This window comes from Diceros bicornis, chromosome 24 (assembly GCF_020826845.1).
Source record: "Diceros bicornis minor isolate mBicDic1 chromosome 24, mDicBic1.mat.cur, whole genome shotgun sequence".
NCBI lineage: Eukaryota > Metazoa > Chordata > Mammalia > Perissodactyla > Rhinocerotidae > Diceros > Diceros bicornis.
Genome location: NC_080763.1, coordinates 27,533,727 through 27,553,095, shown reverse-complemented (window position 1 = coordinate 27,553,095; position 19,369 = coordinate 27,533,727).

Sequence of the window (19,369 nt, the reverse complement as noted above, 5' to 3'; positions counted from 1 at the left end):
ATTTGGTTCTGATTCTAGTGTCTGACAGAGATCTCAAGTTTTAAGGAAAGTCGTACGGAGCGCTCTCCACTCCAATGTGAACGCACCCTTTAGGACTGTATTATCTACTACTCAAGGGCTTTGTGCTAAAGCTTCCTTTGTATTTGTGCATGCCTTATGAGCTCTGGGGGAGCTATACACAAGTTCAACAAAATTGCAAATGTCTGTATACATCTATTTCTTAAGAGAAAAATTGAAAGACTAAAATTTCTTCAGGGAATAGATATTACTAGATAACTATTCTACTCAGTGTGACTATTCAACTTGTTTCCTTTCAATAATAGAAGAAATATAGGCTTTCAGAAACTTTTGAGAGATGAATTTGTAATCTTGAACTCACTTGACAATATAGGAAGAATATGCTGTGTATTAAGTTGCCTGCTTTGCGAGAAACAATCCTTGAGACCCTAAAAGGTTGCACACATTTATTGAGTGTTTACTCAATGATAGATACCAAAATTATACACTTAATGTACAAAATCTCATTCAGATTGGTGTTGTCATTCCCACTTCTCAGATGAGAGAATTGAGACTCAGAGACCTAGCATTATGGGTTTATAAATGGTGGGGCTGGAATGTAAACTCAGAACTGACTCCAGGCCTCACATGTTTTCCATTAGACCACACTGCCTTCTTTGTATCCCAACTCTTACCAAGTAAACAGGAAACACTCAATAAATATTTAGTAAATGAGTGTATAAAAGGCTATTGAACTAGATTCCCAAAATGATGCATGAGGTGAAGCTGTGTGAAGTACAAGTGTGTGTTACAATTCTGGTGTGTGGGAAACACCGACTGGGTAAACTTGTGACATGAGCCATTTGACTTTGTTACTCTTCCTCCCTGCCATTAGTACCCACCTAGAAGGACCTAAAGTAGCCTCTCCAAATCCCCACCACTACCAACACACGCTCTTCTGTCCCACTTTTCCTTCATAACTCTGTTAGAGCTAATAAGAGTCTAAGATTTTACAACTCCAAGGGAACTTAAAGAACATTTACAACCCGCAAAAGTGGCTCCAATAGCAAGTTAAGGCAGAGACAGGACTATAAGAACAGTCTCTATACAGCAGCCAGAGAATCATCCTTAAATAGGAATCAGATCCCACCTCCTCTTGCTTAAAACCTACCTGTGGCTTCCCATTGCGCTTCAAACAAACCGAAACTCCTGTCAGATCCAGTAAGGCCCTTCGTGGTGAGCTCTGTCTACCCTTTAGCCTCATCTTATGTTCTTCTCTGCTGTTTCCAGTGTTTTCCTGTCACATCAGTCTGTTAGTTCTTCAGACCCGCTAAACTCTTCACCTCTCTGAATCTTCTCACATAACTGCCTCTCTGTCTGGTTCACCCACATGATGGGCTCCTCATTATCCTTTGGGTTTTGAATTGAAATCCTCTCCTTAAAGAGACCTTCCCTGACCAATCTACCTAATGAAGAACTCTCATCTCCAAAGTGTATTCCTATCCCTGCGCCCTGCTCATCTGCCCCTAGGGCGGGCATCACCGTTTGTAACTATATATCTTACCAGCCTTCCCTACCTGTGTATAAACTCCTTAAAGGCCAAAGACAAGTCTGTCATACTCACCAGTATGTGTTTAGTGCCAGGCTCACTGCCTAGTGCATATTAAGTGAGCATTAAATATTTTTTATATGAATGAATGAACTTGAATGTTCTGACTACAATCTAGTACTCTTTCAATAGCACTTTAAAGCCTTTCTTTCCTCACCCCTAATCCCTGTCTTCTGCTTGTGGTCACTTATCTACTACTTTATACTAATTTAGTGCTTTATTGGGCACTGATTTACTAGATAAACAAAGTTTTTCTGATTTACAATTAAAAAATAATTATGCCTAATAAGAAAAAGGAATAAAAGGAATCCAAATAGGCGATGAAGAAGTGAAATTCTCACTGTTTGCAGATGACATGATTTTATACATAGAAAACCCTAAAGAATCCATCAGAAAACTATTAGAAATAATCAACAACTACAGCAAAGTTGCAGGGTACAAAATCAACTTACAAAAATCAGTTGCATTTCTATACCCTAATGACGAACTGATAGAAAGAGAACACAAGAATACAATCCCATTTACCATTGCAACAAAAAGAACAAAATATCTAGGAATAAATTTAACCAAAGAAGTGAAAGACCTATACAGAGACACTATAAGACATTATTGAAAGAAATCGACGATGACATAAAGAAATGGAAAGATATCCCATGCACATGGGTTGGAAGAATAAACACAGTTAAAATGTCCATACTACCTAAAGCAATCTACAGATTCAATGCAATCCCAATCAGAATCCCAAGGACATTCTTCACGGAAATAGAACAAAGAATCCTAAAATCATATGGAGCAACAAAAGACCCCGAATAGCTAAAGCAATCCTGAGAAAAAAGAACAAAGCTGGAGGCATCACAATCCCTGACTTCAAAACATACCACAAAGTGATAGTAATCAAAACAGCAAGGCACTGGTACAAAAACAGACACACAGATCAATGGAACAGGATTGAAACCCCAGAAATAAAACATCACATATACGGGCAGTCAGTCTTCAACAAAAGAGCAAAGAATAGACAATGGAGAAAGGAACATCTCTTCAATAAATAGTGCTGAGAAAACTGGACAGCCACTTGCAAAAGAATGAAAGTAGACCATTTGCTTTCGCCATACACAAAAATTAACTCAAAATGGATCAAAGACCTGAAGATGAGACCTGAAACTATAAAACTCCTGGAAGAAAATGTAGGCAGTACACTATTCGTCATTGGTCATAAAGGGATCTTCTTGAATTCCATGTCTACTCAGACACGGAAAACAAAAGAAAAAATAAATAAGTGGGACTTCATCAGACTAAAGAGCTTCTGCAAGGTGAACGAAACCAGGATCAAAATGAAAAGACAATCCACCAGCTGGGAGATAATATTTGCCAACCATATATCTGACGAGGGGTTAATCTCCATAATATATAAAGAACTCACACATCCGAACAACAAAAAAACAAATAACCTGATCAAAAAATGGGCAGAGGAGATGAATAGACGTTTTTTCAAGAAAGAGATACAGACGGCCAATAGGCACATGAAAAGATGTTCAACATCACTAATCATCAGGGAAATGCAAATCAAAACTACACTAAGATGTCACCTTACACCCATAAGGATGGCTATAACCACCAAGACAAAAGATAACAAATGTTAGAGAGGATGTGGAGAAAAGGGAACCCTCATTCACTGCTGATGGGAATGCAAACTGGTGCAGCCTCTACGGAAAAGAGTGTGGAGATTCCTCAAAAAATTAAAAATAGAAATATCTTATGATCCAGCTATCCCACTTCTGGGTATTTATCCAAAGAACTTGAAATCAACAATCCAAAGAGGCTTATGCACCCCTGTGTTCATTGTAGCATTATTCACTATAGCCAAGACGTGGAAGCAACCCAAGCGTCCATCAACAGATGATTTGATAAAGAAGATGTGGTATATATACAATGGAATACTACTCAGCTATAAAAAAAGACAAAATCGTCCCATTTGCAACAACATAGATGAACCTGGAGGGTATTATATTAAGTAAAATAAGCCAGACACTGTATGTCCTCTCTCATGTGTGGAATATAAACTAACACACAGGGAGAACGGTTTGGTGGTTACCAGGGGGAAGGGAATTGGGGGGTGGGCACAAGGGGTGAAGGGGCACATTTATATGGTGACTGACAAATAATAATGTACAACTGGAATCTCGCAATGTTATAACTATTACGACATCAATAAAAAAAATTAAAGAAAAGAAATAATTATGCCTAAGAATTTAAACACCAAGTTTGTATTTTCAAGATGACCATATTTGGAAAGAATATTAATAAAGTTCTAGGTTCTGTAGCCATATATTTGAGAGCAGTTTTTCATTTTTCTGTTACACAGATGCTCAGTCTGCCTGTGCTTAGGGTTGGGTTTGATGCAACAGGAATTTTACAACCAGTTTCCCCATGTGACCCCACACAGGAAAATGTAAGCTAGCCAAGTGGGTGTAAAATATCTCCACAGCAAAATTCAAGCTTTAAAATCTATGAGGGACGTACGTGGTAATGGGATCCAGAAAGTCTCACGCAGGGCTGGATGGAGTTGTGGGACTCAGCTTAGAAGCTGTTTCTTTCTATTATTTCTTTCCACACAAACTGAGAGACACTGAGTACAGAGAAATAGAAGCTGTTCTTGAGTAACTGGCAGCCACAGCAGGAACGTAGCCGAGTTTATCGAAGAATAGATCTTCTTAGGTTTCCTTATTGCAGGGATCTACAGTAGCTAGGAGGATCAGGGATAAGATCTTTATAAGCAGTCTGAGAAGAGCCTGTATTTGGTCTGCACGGAATAGTTACCCCCTTGTATTAAAGACTTTATATTAATACAAAGGAATTTAAGTCTCGCTGCTACAATTGCTCTAAATTCACACTGACAGAGAATGTGGAGCCTCGGTTAGGTGAGGATCATGCTAAGTAGGAAGCGAGAGATACAGAATCTAAACTCTAAGAGGATATTTCCCCTAGCCAACCTGGCTCATGTTTTACAGATGCCTTCCTGAGGAAGGTCTGGAAGTTAAAGAAAGAGCCCTGTGACTGTGGTTTATAATATTCAATCTATTTCACGCTTATTTCACCCCATGCCTGGGGAAAAAAGTACCGTCTTTCTAGGATGAATTTTTTATTGTCTTTGTTAAATCTAGAATTTAAGGAACCCCTTCATAGAGTCTGAGGATATAAGAACATTCATTTGAGTGAGGGTTCTGTACCCCTATCTAGCACTGTTAACAAATATTTCCAGGTTGAATATTTAACAGTAAATATAAAAGTGCAAGCGAATTTTGAAAAATAAACTTGGAATGGAGAAAGTCTTTCTTATCATGATATTAAAGCCAGATACCATAAAGGAAAGAATTTGACAGATTACACAAGCTTTTTCATAGAATAAAAGCCTGATTGTCAAAACTAAAAATCAGATTCTAAACTAGGAAAATTATTTGTAATATACGAAAAAGTTTAATCTTCTTGGTAATAATAATAAATGTAAAATTAGTAGTGAACATATACAGTGATTACTATGTATCACACATTGTAATGAGCCTATATTAACTCATTTAGTCAACAACCTCATGAGGTCTGTGCTACTCTTAGCATCATTTTACAGATGGGGAAACTGAGGCTTGGAGAAGTTAAAATGCTTTTCCAGGGCATGCAGCTCATAAACAGTAGAAATGGGATATAAGAGATGTTTACAAATAAAAAGGAAAAGCAAACACCCACTAGAGAAATGGGAGGAGATCTTCTTTTTATTCATTTATTTATTTTTTTTTGAGGGGGGAGGAGATCTTTAAAAAGACAACAGAAATGAACGAAAGACAACAGCACTTTTGTCTTTATCACAGAAGAGAGTGAGTTTTCTGTTCAGGAGACACCTGATGGACTTTATAGTCTGAGAAAAAATCCTCTGGGTTTAGCCTAATTGAAAAGTTGAGGTGTAAGATTGAGATTGCCTTGCCTTGAAACTAACAGAAATTTAGGGTTTGTGGAGAGATAGTAGGATCTGGAACTCTGAGAAGGGCTGAGACAGGGTGAAGAAAGGCCCAAGAAGTGAGAAGAGGCTTGAGCAAGAGCTGAGCGGATGCAGGATAGCTGAGAAAGTCTCCCCTTGGTGGGCATGGACGGGAACCTTGGCAACAGTGAAGTCTGATCCTTAGTTTTAATCTGTTGGCTGGTCTACGTTGTAAGACCCTGTTATCTCCAAATTTCCTTAAACATTTATAACTCAAAACAAATTTATAACTTATTTTGTGTTTGGAACTGGAAAAGAGGAGCGGTGTCCGGTGTGGGGGACAGTGGTGTTGAACAGGACAGCAGCCACAGGGGATGAGCCAATGAGCATCACCAACCCCATCATGTGCTGAACTCTCAGAAACTATGATTCCTAGAATGTGAGAGAAAGATTAGCCAGCAGAAACAGTTTCAGAAGTGAGGGGGTTGGGAACATCCGGGTGGCTCACACTGGGACCGTGAGAGCAAAGCACATGTAGAGCTAATTCTTAGCAAAATACAGACAGCAATTTGCACAGAATAAGCTGTTCAACATCACTGATTATTAGAGAAATACAAATTTGAAAATGAGGCATCTTTGCTAATTAAACTGGAGATTTTTAAAAATATTGATAACAAACTTGGACAGACTGTTGGTTAGAACAGTGCTTCCTGAATGGTGGTTCGAAAATGGGCTGTGAAGGACTGATACTCCAACCATAGGGGTGTCTGAAGCCCTTGGGCTGGTCGGCCTGGCTGAGAACACCTTCCTCGCTACGCTCATGCTGTCCAAATGCTATAATTTCCTCTCTGTGCCATGACTTAAAAAAGAATGAGAAGTACCAGGTTAGTGTCTAGAGTAGTACAACTATACTAAAGTGACATGGCAATACAGATGAATAGTTTAAACGCACATACAATTAGATTGGGTATTTCTATTTCTAGAAATCTAAAGAAATTTACTGGAAAATGCACAAAGATATATGTTCAAGATGTTTATTACAACATTGATTGTAAAAACACTAAAAAAGTAAAAACTGTATTAACCCATTTTCTATTGATGGACATTTATGGAGGAGTGTACAGTGTAAGAATATACAGCCTTTAAAAAATGTGAAGGTAATCTATGTGTCCTGGTGTGTTGCTAGATACATAGCGGAAAAAAACAATGTAGTAGCAAAAAAAAAAAGTGGTATAGTATTTATAGCATGAATTACTGAAAGTTAAAATATAAGCTTTGGGGGTTAATAAAAGAAGGCTAATAAAGATAAAAATTTTCATTTTGGAAAGAAAAGATATCTCACAATTTCAAAAATCAATAAATATCAAAAGATATTTCAACAGTGTCAAGGTCTGTTGTATATCCTAGGCAGACAATGGATCCAGCCTTTCATGTTGGCGCCCAGTCTAGCTTTTTCCTGACTGGGTGTGTCACAGATACTATTCATAAACAAAGAAGACAGCTTAATGTCATCCTCTAAAGAAATTACATAGTTCAGCCAGGGATGTGAATGTAGCATTGCTTTGGAAATAGGAATGCTGGGGAGAAATGTGCCTCACTATTTCCAACTTAATTAGAGAAATCTTCAGAATTAGCTTTGAGAATTGCTAAGCCAGCTTCTTCCAAGAATTCTATTCATCTCCCAGTATTTTTCCCCTTTCATAAGATTAAAGAACTAATTTAGTAAGATTGTTGAACAGATTTTTATCAGGCTTAGCTTGTGGATATGCCAACATTTCAGTGTATATATTGCACATATATCACTAACAGGTTTGCCTTCTCTCTTCTTCTGCCAAAACCCAAAACACTGACAACAAAGACATAAAATGTGATGAAAACAAAGGCATAAGTTATTTGGAATCTGAAAAGGCAGCCAGGCTTCTGGTGGAAGGAGCTAAACACGCCTCATCACATCCTACGCTATTAGTGAGACACTTCCTATGCAAATTTATTGAGCATCTTCTATGTACAAAGCATTCTTGAGAGCTTCAGGGAATACACAAAGATATACATAAGTACAGGGTAGAGAGGCTTATAGACGATAGGGGAGAACCGATATAAGATCAAGCCCAAAATTACACACCACACTTAATCATGCAAAAAGAGCAGGGTTCTTTGTTTTCTATAAGTATTATCATCTCCTATGTGAAACCCATTCTAACAAATTGCAAAGGCTGGATGTGTCTGCTGGGGGAGGAAGTAGGCAAACAAACTTGACAATTTTAGTTATAGCAGACTCTTTTCAGGTTGATCAGTCTCATTTAGGTAAATATTCAGGCAATTCAAACTTGAATTTCTTGCCCGGACTGACTCTCCCCTCCAATTTTTACTTTCCGAGGTAGGATGTTGGTTCAAAAGGGAACTGACATGACCTCAAGGCTTTGGGGTTTGGCCTGATTTTTATGTTGTTTTCCTCTTCTTCTCTATGAGAAACAGCCTCTCTCAGTGCTGATTTTGGTGGTGATGCAGCCTGTCCCACTGACTTTGGGAGGATGTCAGTATCTGCAGCTGATCTTGAATCAGGGCCACCACTAGCCTACATGGGGCATTTGTCAGAATTGGAGGGAAGTCCTCCTGCAGGTAGACACAGCTGTACTCCAGAGGGCATGACTCTATAGGCAGAACGTGGGCTAGATTATAGCTGCACACCCCTTCAGTGGGCAACTTGACACAAGGCCAAGCTGCACAACCATTCATGGAGGTCCTGCCATGAGCATTGCCTCTCAGAAAGCTTCCCTCTTCTGCCCTCTCTGTGGCTCAAAGCCAGGTGTTTGTTGACACACTGAGTCCTCACAGATGTCTCTCTACTTTGGAGGGGCATGTGGTACTTCTGGATCCCTTCCGTATCAGAGGCCTTGGGGAGCCAGTACTGGGATCTGCAGTCTTGGGCTCATCTACTCAGATACCTGTGAGCGAGATCCTGGGACAGAGGCTGCTTCCTGATGAACACTAACAACCATGAATGCACGGACTGCCCTGTTGCCGAGTGAGAGCTCAAGGCCTGTTCGAGCATGCCCCAATTTTCCTATATGCCAGTAGGACCAGCACCTTTACATTACTTCTATTTGCAGTCTAATCAAAATGCTCTTAAATTAAAGCACTTAATTCCACCAAAGTAAAGCACATGTAAAATTTCGAAAATAATTCATGCTCAGTAGATCTTGCTTTAGGCTGTACCTTGCACTAGCCTAGTTCTGAGTAAACAAACAGAATAGGGTAATTTATCACATCTCAACATCCTCCTGAGTTATGTCCTATCATATAACTTTATTATATTATTTGGGAATAATAAAGACTTGACTGCACCCTGATTGTTATTAAGTGATTAAAATGTGAGAAATTACCCACTCTCTTATTAATTCACCACCTTTTTAAGATACACAAGACATCCTCTTTCTGCTATGAGTTTTTATTTTTTTGTTGAGGAAGATTTGCCCTGAGCTAACATCTGTCACCAGTCTTCCTCTTCTTGCTTGAGGAAGATTCGCCCTGAGCTAACATCTGTGGCCAATCTTCCTCTGTTTTGTATGTGGGTTGCCATCACAGCATGGCTGATGAGTACTGTAGGTCTGCTTCTGGGATCGGAACCCACAAACCTGGGGCAGCCGAAGGGAAGCACACCAAACTTAACCACTACGCCACCAGGCTGGCCCCAATATTTTTATTTTTATTTATTTATTTTTTGTGAGGAAGATTAGCCCTGAGCTAACATCCGATGCCAATCTTCCTCTTTTTTTGCTGAGGAAGATTGACCCTGGGCTAACATCCGTGCCCACCTTCCTCTACTTTATATGGGACACCACCACAACATGACTTGACAAGCGGTGTGTCGGTCCATGCCTGGGATCCGAAACTGTGAACCCTGGGCCACCAAAGTGGAAGACGCAAACTTAACCACTATGCCACCGGACCAACCCCTCAATATTTTTAATTTTTTAATGTAGTTTGTACTCGTGGTTTTTAGACAGTCATGCCAATGTGACCATCTTGAGACTATTATCTAAGAGTGTCCACAACACTCAAGTGTCATCCTGCTAGGGGCCTTTTTGTGGAGTGGTGGAGATTGGATTTTAAGGAAATCTGCATGTAGCCCAAAACTGTATGCAAATATAGTGTGTTTTCTGGGAAAGGGCCCGTAGCTTTCATTACATATCCTAAGGTTCTTGTGACAAAAACAGATCAAAACAAAATGAGCATATAAACAAAAACCTGCCACCCAGAACACAATTAGAAGCCCTAAAGAGGAGACTTCATCACACAACTGTGTGGGAAATATGGTAAATAAATAAATGTTAATTGAATTAGAATATATATTAGAAATTAGAATATAGATTAGAATTAGAAAATATATATTTTAAATATTGCCTGTCTTTTCTTGAATTCTTCAAACCTGAAGCTAGGTTAGCTATCTTTGTTCTTCAGAGGTTAAGTCACTAGGACTTATGGGAAGAAAAGCCAGAAAAAATGAACTTCCTCTCACTCCTTAAATCTACTGTACAAATTTAATATCTGTTAGAACCCCCAGGGCCTACAGTGGAGCAATATATAAGTACAAAAATATAATACTGAAGAACACTGCCTCATATGCTATTGTAGGCACATACATACAACCTTTATTTTTGTCTTGGAGAGGGAAACACATACAACCATTTAAGGGGCACTTAATTTGCATAGAGAAATGAGAATTTTAAGATGTTTCCATGAGGAGCTGAAAATAGAGTTCAGGCTTCTTTTTCCATTACAGCTAGAGTAAAAGCAGCAAAATGAATAATTTCCCCTTTTCAAAAGTATCCTGTCTTGGGGGCTGAAAAAATATTTGCGGGAATATTTTTCAAAAACAATATAATTTAGATTATTTTTGATTAACGGAGCTACAAATCCTTTGGAACATCAGAACAATGCACCACAATTACTTCAAAATGGCTCTTTATCTGTTTAATCAGAAAGATGTTTCTCATTTAAACTAGCTTGTTTTCTTGCTCCTGTTGTCAGCCCCCATCTTGCATCCCAACAGCTGCCAGAGCCCTGACAGATCCATCACCACAGCATCCGTGCCATCTTTCTTCCTCAGCCCACTGTTACCACCAAGGCTCCCACTTGCACTAACTCTCACCTAACCCATTGCCATAGACTCTCTGTTGGCTTTCTTCCTTCTATACCTTCTTTTTTGCAATCATTTCTCTAGACAATAATCTGAATAAATTCATAAAGCCCAGAAGGAATCATGTTCCTACCTTCCCCCTAAAAATATCTAATGGTTTCTCCATGAGAGAATAGAATTCATCCTTGGCTTGGCAGTCAATGCTCCCCCACATATTCCCTGCTCTGACTCAGATTTCAACCAGCCCTTTCAACTTTATATCTTTGGGGTATGTCTATGATGCTCTAGGGACTGTACATCTTTCTCCATATCTGAACCCTACCTAAGTTGAAAAAATGTCTTTGATATGTCTTTTGTCCACCCCAGCAAAAAGCAATCTCTTCTATCTCTTAACCCCAGTAGCAGAGCTTCCGTAAAGGATTATTGCCTCTTTGTCTAGTACAAAGAGGTCGTTGATCAGCCTTGAGTTTGGACTTGCTTAAGTCTACGGTGAGATAACAATCTTTCAAGCCAGGCTATGTGGACAGAGAGCACAGTTTTTCTAAATTCCAACAATCCCTTGGGCAGATCAAGAACTAAATATGAAGCAAAGGTGACAAAAGAAAATAGATGAATTGAACTTCATCAAAATTAAAAGCTTCTGTGCTTCAAAGGACACCATAAAGGAAGTGAAAAAACAGCTCATGGATTGGGAAAAATATTTGCAAACCATATATCTGATAAGGGACTTATATCCATAAAGAACTCTCACAACTCAGCAATAAAAAAACAACCCAGTTAAAAAATGATCAAGGTCTTTGAAGAGAATTTTTCCAAGGAAGATATACAAATGGCCAATAAGCACATGAAAAGATGCTCAACATCATTAGCCAGCAAGGAATTGCAAATCAAAGCCACAATGAGATACCACTTTATATACAGTAGGATAGCTGCGAGCAAAATGACATAAAATAAGTGTTGTTGACAAGAATATGGAGAATTGGAAATCTATATACTGCTGGTAAAAATATAAAACAGTGCAGCCTCCTTGGAACACAGTCTGGCAGTTCCTCAAAAGGTTAAACATAGACTTACTGTATAAGACAACAATTCCACTTCTAGGTGTATACTCAAGAGAATTGAAAATCTATGTCTACATTAAAATCTATTCATGAACGTTTATAGCAGCATTACTTATAGTAGCCAAAAAGCGGGAAGAACCCATATCTCCATTAACTGAAGAATGAATAAACAAAATGTGGTATATGTATACAAGGGAATATTATTCAGCAATAAAAAGGAATGAAGTACCGATACATGATACAACATGGATAAATCTTGAAAACATTATGCTAAGTGAAAGAAAACATTATGCTAACTTAAAGAAAGAAAAAAGGCCATATATTGTATAATCCCATTTATATAAAATGCCTAGAGTGGGCAAATCCATAAAAACAGAAAGCAGATCCAGGGTTGCCAGGGGCTGAGGGAAAGAAGGAAATGGGGAGTGACTGCTAATGGGTGTGGGGTTTCATTTTAGGGTAATGAAAGTGTTCTGAAATCAGATACTGGCAATAGTTGGACAACCCCATGAATATATTCATAATTACTGAATTGTGTACTTTAAAAGACTTAATTTTATGGTGTATGAATTCTATATCAATCACGCTTTTATTTAAAAAATGCTATTGGGAACAAAGTGTGATTTAAAGAAATCAATCATGGACGGCTTGGACCACATGTCCAAGTTTTACTAAAATAGTAAGATAGAGCAAATAAAGACAATGATGTCAGAGCAACTTTTGCATAATGTGGGGAGAAAATAGTTTTAAACAATAAGCAGGAAGCAGAGAAAGAAAAAATGAGAGTAAGGGGAAGATGAAGCCTCGGTCCCTCAGTAACCCCACAGCACTACACACAGGCAAAATGAGAGAAATTTTGATAGGAAACCTAGATAACTTGAGAAAAAATCAGACGCTTTGGGCTGATCTTCTGCTTTGCTGCCTATCCTACAAGACAGTTCCTCTCTTCAAATATCTTCACCTTTTGTTCCTTGCGATGATCCATCTTAGAGGTCTATATACTTAGGTGTTTCCAGCTTTCTGGACTTTGTTATGAACTTCACTCTGACTTCAGAATTTCCTCTGTTTTCTAAGCTGTATCTGAGTCCCTGAGGTCTTGTGTAGCTTTTGCTCCGCCACCACCCAGACCCTGACAAAGACATAAGGCACATTGAACAGAGGAAGAACGTGAAAAGGAAAGTTAAAGTACCCAAAAGAGCCTCTCGCCTGGGATGTCAGCAGTTTATAAGCTACCATGTTTGCATATTAAGCCATTCTTTATATCCTTTGATCCTCAGCAGGGGACTAAGGGAGAGTCTTTGAAAGGACACCAGACAAAGACCATCAAGAAAGAAGATTTGTGGTCCTAAGGGGAAGTCAGCAGATCCAGATGCTGTCTGTCTCTCTCTGCTCTCTCAAACTACAGAGAAGAATAAACAGCCCCTCGAGTCATGAGATGAGGAAACAAATGGGGTTGTTGGTTCCAAGGTCAGGAGGATTCCAATATTCACCAGGAGGCCACTGCAACCAAAATCATTAGCAAAACCGGCAAAAAAAATGTGGATGATTAAGTCGCTGACCAGTAGCTAAAATTATCATAATGATAGAATAAGCCTGTGAGGATCTCTCCTGTTATCCCAAATCCTTTGTTATGATATATATGTATATGTATATATATTTATAGATTATATAGAGGTAGACGAAATTCAGAATGATAATGAAACATAAAAAGATACCACCATCAAACCAAAATTTGTGAAGAATGCCTTAAAGCTAGAGAACAGATAGCACCCAATTGACAAAGAGAAAAGATCATAAGACTTCATAACCCGAATGCACCAAGGGAGCAGGCAGCCACGATGGTGGTAACAATTCCGGGTGCTCCTGTCTGACTCAGTTAACAAAGGAGACAGGTTGAGACCCTGAGGCAATCGACATGGTAAATAAATGGGTAAATAACTACATTCGGAGTCCCTGGGTCTGTTGGGTGAACACCTGGAGACCTCCAGTGTGTAAAGCTAAAGCACTGAGTGCGGGCACAACGACAGTGTCTGTTGACAACTGGGGGTCTCCAGGAGGCAGGATTTTCAGTTTCATTTACTGATACTCTGCATAGTAGCTTTATTTTCCACTACTAAGTTACTTACAGTTCGCTGCACGTGTGCACCTCTCTTAGGCCACCACGTTTGTACATGCTATACTTTTTACCTAGAATGCCATCCCACCCAAGGCATCTGGTAAAGTATTATTCATTAAATAAATGAATATATATAAAGTGCTTATAATCATGCCTGGTACATAAAAAGTGCTCAAGGAATCTTTGCTATTTTTCTACTATCATTATTAATTACTGTTATTACTCATCAGTGAAGTCTCATCACGTGAATCACCTCAGAAAAATCATTCCTTTACCTAACTCCTCCAAAGTGCAATTAGGATCTTCCAAAACACTTATTGTTTTCTTCTTAGGGGGAGGAATGTGTTCATATTAATCTTCCTCTCTATTTTAATTGTGAAGAGAGGGTTTTTTAAGTTATTAATCTTCATATATTCAGCATGTAACTCACTAGCAATTATAGGCAAATATTAAACTCACTTACTAGCAATTATAGACTGAATGAACAATTAAATATGATTATAAAAGTGACCACTTTCTTCAGATAATCTACAAGGTGTGTGCATGTCAGCAGATGATTGAACATTAATTATTGCACCCCAGTGGCTGAAAATTGGCATCTGTGTGAGCTGTATTATCTTTGACATGGGGCAAAATATTTTATGTCTTCAAATTACGTGGCTCAGTGAACTGCCATGAATAAGACAAAGGCCGTCATTTTGCCAAGTCTTCATTGCATGTCACATTTCTGTGATCATAGCTTTTGAGAGGAGTGATTGAGAACTTCCTCCCGAGATCCCATTTTTGTTAGGCAAGATATAGTTAGAGGATATGGTCCTAAAACCATTGGCTTTTTCTCCATCAGTGGCCATAGAGAATGTGATAGTTAATGTTATGTGTCAACTTGGCTAGGCCACAGTACCCAAATATTTGGTCTAACATTATTCTAGTTGTTTCTGTGAAGGTATTTTTTGATGAAATTAACACTTAACTCAGTAGACTTTTAATAAAGCAGATTATTCTCTGTAATGTAAGTGGGCCTTATCCAATCAGTCGAAGATCTTAATAGAAAAAAGACTGACCACCCCCCAGGAAGAGAAACTCTTCCAAGAGACCACAACACACAATATCAACTCTTTTCTAGGTCTCTAGTCTACCCTGTAGATTTTAGACTTGCCAGCTTCCACAATTGCATGAGCCAATTCCTTAAAGTCTATGTATCTGTCTACCTATCTACTTATCTATCTACACACACACACACACACACACACACACAGACACACACACCCCTATTGGTTCTGTTTTTCTGGAGAACCCTGACTAATACAGTGAAGATGGACTCATAGGCCACAGCTGACTAACCAATGTGATATCAGAAGCTAAAGCTTCAATTCTTATCTCCTAGCAAATGTGTTGGGGCTTCCCCTGGCCAAATTATTGAAGTAAACAAAGTTTGTCCTCAATCCCATCCTTTCCTCCCTTTTATGTCCTCTTCTGATCTATAGGATCATCTTTATCCTCCCACACAAAGAATCATGTATCCTTATGTATCCGTCATGGAACCATGCAGAAATTTAAAATGCCATGGGGCTGCCTCTCTCTGAAGAAGCAGGTAGCAGCTTAGAAAGAAACTACTAAGCTCATTTCCTAGGCACTGATGTGTGTTTAAGAGCCCATTCTGGGTTTATTTACTTTTTGTTGTTTTCCTTAGCGTTGTGACAAAAACACTTATCTGCAGGCATCACTCTTATAGGATTTCAGCCTTTGTGTAAAGTTAAGGGGCCCTTCTGGGGACAGAATTGGCTTTGGCACCCCTCAAGTCTTGCCAAGGATGTGGCTCAATACACAATTAATTGTTCACGAGGAAGTTGTTTGAAAAGAAGCAGTGCGAACTAACATGAATGGCCCTAATTGTTGAATCCCTTTGGGAAACTTTACCTTCCTGCTGGGGCTGCTGTTGGCACAGGCACTCTCTGTGCAGTAAGGGGATTTGTGGGAAACAATGGTACTACTTTCTCTTTTCTATGTGGGGTTCTTCACCTCTATCTCTTTCCGGTTGCCATTCAGCTAAGCAGATGCTTTGAACAATGCTGTGAGAGGTAAGAGATCTCTGTAGCATGATGTCAAGAGTCCTCTGCTGCATAGAGGAGTTTTTAAGACAGTAGAGCATTAGTAAATCTCTGTAATATTTGTCAACTTTGGGAAAATTGTAGTGTAAGTTTGTGATATATTACTATCGAATTTGAATAAACATAAAGGAACATATGCTATAAAAAGGGCATAATTAATAATGTATTTTCAATTTTTAAAATTGAAATAAGACATGTATTCATGATGGGATTTGCTATTATTCCTCTTCAGCGGTTAGGAACAGCAAACATTAGGCTTTGTCACCTATTTACTTACGCTATTTCAACGGCTGCTATGAGGATCCCCCAGCAATGCACAGTTCTTGCTTCAATACCCTTTAAACTGAGGCTGCCTTTAGCCGTGCTCTACATTCTAATATTCTATTCTTCTATATGACTCTTGGTCAGGAGCATCAACGGTCAAATAATCCTAAATAATTCCTCAATGATCATGCAGAAGCACTGGGTAAGTACCTCTTAGTGTATGATCCTGTAATTAGCACTATATAATGTAAATTTAAGAAACATGATTCTTTCCCTATAGGCAATATAATCTAAGACATTCTAATATGTCATTCAAGCATATGTATACATGGATAGTATAGTAGATGTCAGTTATTTGCCTCACTGACATCTATTTCACCTTTTTCCAGAAATATCTCTGTTTTCTGTGTGGGAGTCTATTCTTCCTTCACTCTTAATTTATGTGGTCTGGGTCTGGCTCCACCACCAGCTTTAGGGATGGAACACGTGACACTCCCTCTCCCCTGCCCCCGGCTAAGCAAATCAGTATATCAAGATGATAGAATGTGCCCATCAAAGCTGGCATCATCTTATAACCCAAGAAAAGACCTATCTGGGCCTAAAATCAACACAGAAAGCTGACCTTGGAGATGTAGAAAGAGAATTACAATCCTGACAACTTTACTTGAGTCCTTAGTAACTTTCTTCTAATAGATTGAATGTAGCAGAAGTGATGCTATTTGACTTTTGAGGCCAGGTCCTAGAAAGGATATCTCTCACCTCGCGTGCTCTCTTTTGGATCACTAGGTCTGGGGGAAACCGGTACCACTCATGAGGACACTCAAATAGTCCCATGGAAAGCCTCCATATAGGGTGGAACTGAGACCTCATCAGCACCAACTTGCCAGCCATTTGGGTGAGTTACCTTGGGAGCAGAATTGTAGCCCCAGTAGACTTTCAGATGATGGCAACTCCAGCCCACATCTTGACTACAATTGATGAGGGACCCTGAAGCAAAACCACTCGGGTCAAAATTCATGACCCACAAAAGTGGAGGATAATAAATATTTATTTTTATTTTTTCATTATGTAGTATAGGGTAGTCTTTTTTTTTTTAAACAGCAACTGAAAACACTATGCTTACACCGAAAGAATACTGATGAATAGTTAATCAAACCAAGACAAAATAAGCAAATTCACCACTTCTGCCAGGTCAAATTAGTCATCTCTTTTTTTTCTATCCTCATTTCACTTTGTATGATCAGCAACTTCAGCACCAGAGATGTAAAACGTGAAAAGTTTGCCAGATAGATACTTCCTACAACAAAATTCCAGATAAAATATTTAAATGTAAAAAATGAAACTATAAAAAGAAGAAAATAATTTTGAAGTAGGGAGGCTTTTCTAAGCGTGTCCAGTAACCCATAAGTCCATAGAGGAAAAGGTTGACAGAGTTGTCTACGTAAAAATTTAAAATGGTAAGCCAAAAAATCCACACTCTAAGGTCAAAAGACAATACGAAAACATAGACAACATTTGATAACAAAAAAGATCAATATTCCTAACTTTAAAACATTTCAGTTAAAATGAACAAATGGGCAATTAACAAAAGAAAATCAATCAACTAGCTGATAAACATATGACAAAACTCCAGTATAACTAATAATTGAGGGAAAAAAATTTTAATGAGATATCTTTTTATGTTTCAGATTGATGAAAAGTTGGCAGTTCTTACCATCAGCAAGGGTTTGAGGAACTATATATTCCTATACTACTAAAGATCCCATGAGCCAGTAAATTATCTTTGTATTTTTTTCTCAAGCTATTTTGAATGGGGTTTCTGTAACTTGCAATAGAATGAATCCAAATCTCTCTGGGTAAGATCATTTTTCTCTTTTAACTTTTTAAAATAGTTTTGTTTACTAAAATGAAAATATATTATCCCCATTTATATAAAAAAATTTCCTTCTAAATATTTTAAATCAGGTGCAAAGGGAAAATAGGGCAAGACTTGAATTTCACTTGTGCATTAAGCTCAATTTCATCTGGTTTATGATGAATTTCAAAAAAAGAGAATCCTAGACTTGCTTAAAGCAAGTCCAAAATAAGAAAAACCAAATTTATACATGAACATAGAATCTGAGAACATTTTATTTTACCAAATAGATGCCTTGCTTTTAAGAAAAGTTTGTTGTATAATTCCTTTAGATAATAATTTCCTCTAGTGAACCTCTGATGTAATTCAATTTATAAGTAACTTCCTAGAAACATCCATATTTGTCTGGCTAGGCACTGCTCACATGATGAAGGAGTTTGACCCCATTCTTGACTATTAAAATTAACTTGAAAGAACAAAAGCAGGATCCAGAATGAAGCTAAATAGGATGGGACAAACTTTCAGATATCCTCTGAGTAAAATGAATCTTTTCAGCAACACTTGACACTCTTACTGCCTTTAGATGATTTATTTTATCCTTGAGTTGATATAGTTTCTGTCTTGTGGGAAGCAATTTTTTTTTTATGTTTGTGTGTCATTGCAATCAAAAAACTTTACAGAAAGCAAGTGTTAAAGAAAACAGTCTGATTGTATTGCTTGGTTGATTGAGTTCTCTCTCTATAGAGTCGTAAATGCAGCATCTCAAGGGCTAGAAAAATGTCAACTTATAGGCTGCATGAAATTGTGGAGAATTTAAAATCTCTGCTTAGGTTGTATGAATCCTCTACTCACTATGCTAAGACAGAAAGTTACCTGCTTTCCTGGACTATTAGCGGATTGTGTTTTTGATATTTCAATGAGATATTTTGGGTTCGGGACACAACTATGAATAATAGATAGAAAAGTTCTGAGAAAGCATAAATAACAAGCATAGTCTAGCTAAAAGAAAGAGCTTTTTTCTTTAGTGAGGGAAAAAGCAACACTACAGCATGTTATCTCTGTTGTCTAAGGAATAGGTGACTATGGTTCAAGTTATTGGCCCATAGCCAAGTAGGACGTAGAGCTATACTTTGCTTCCAAGGGCCTGAGGATGATGACAGATGGAGAATATAATCTCAGCTGTGGTATTTGCCAGTGATCTCCACTTGGAGCCTTATGAGTCTTGGGATGTTATGAAGATAATAATGGATAT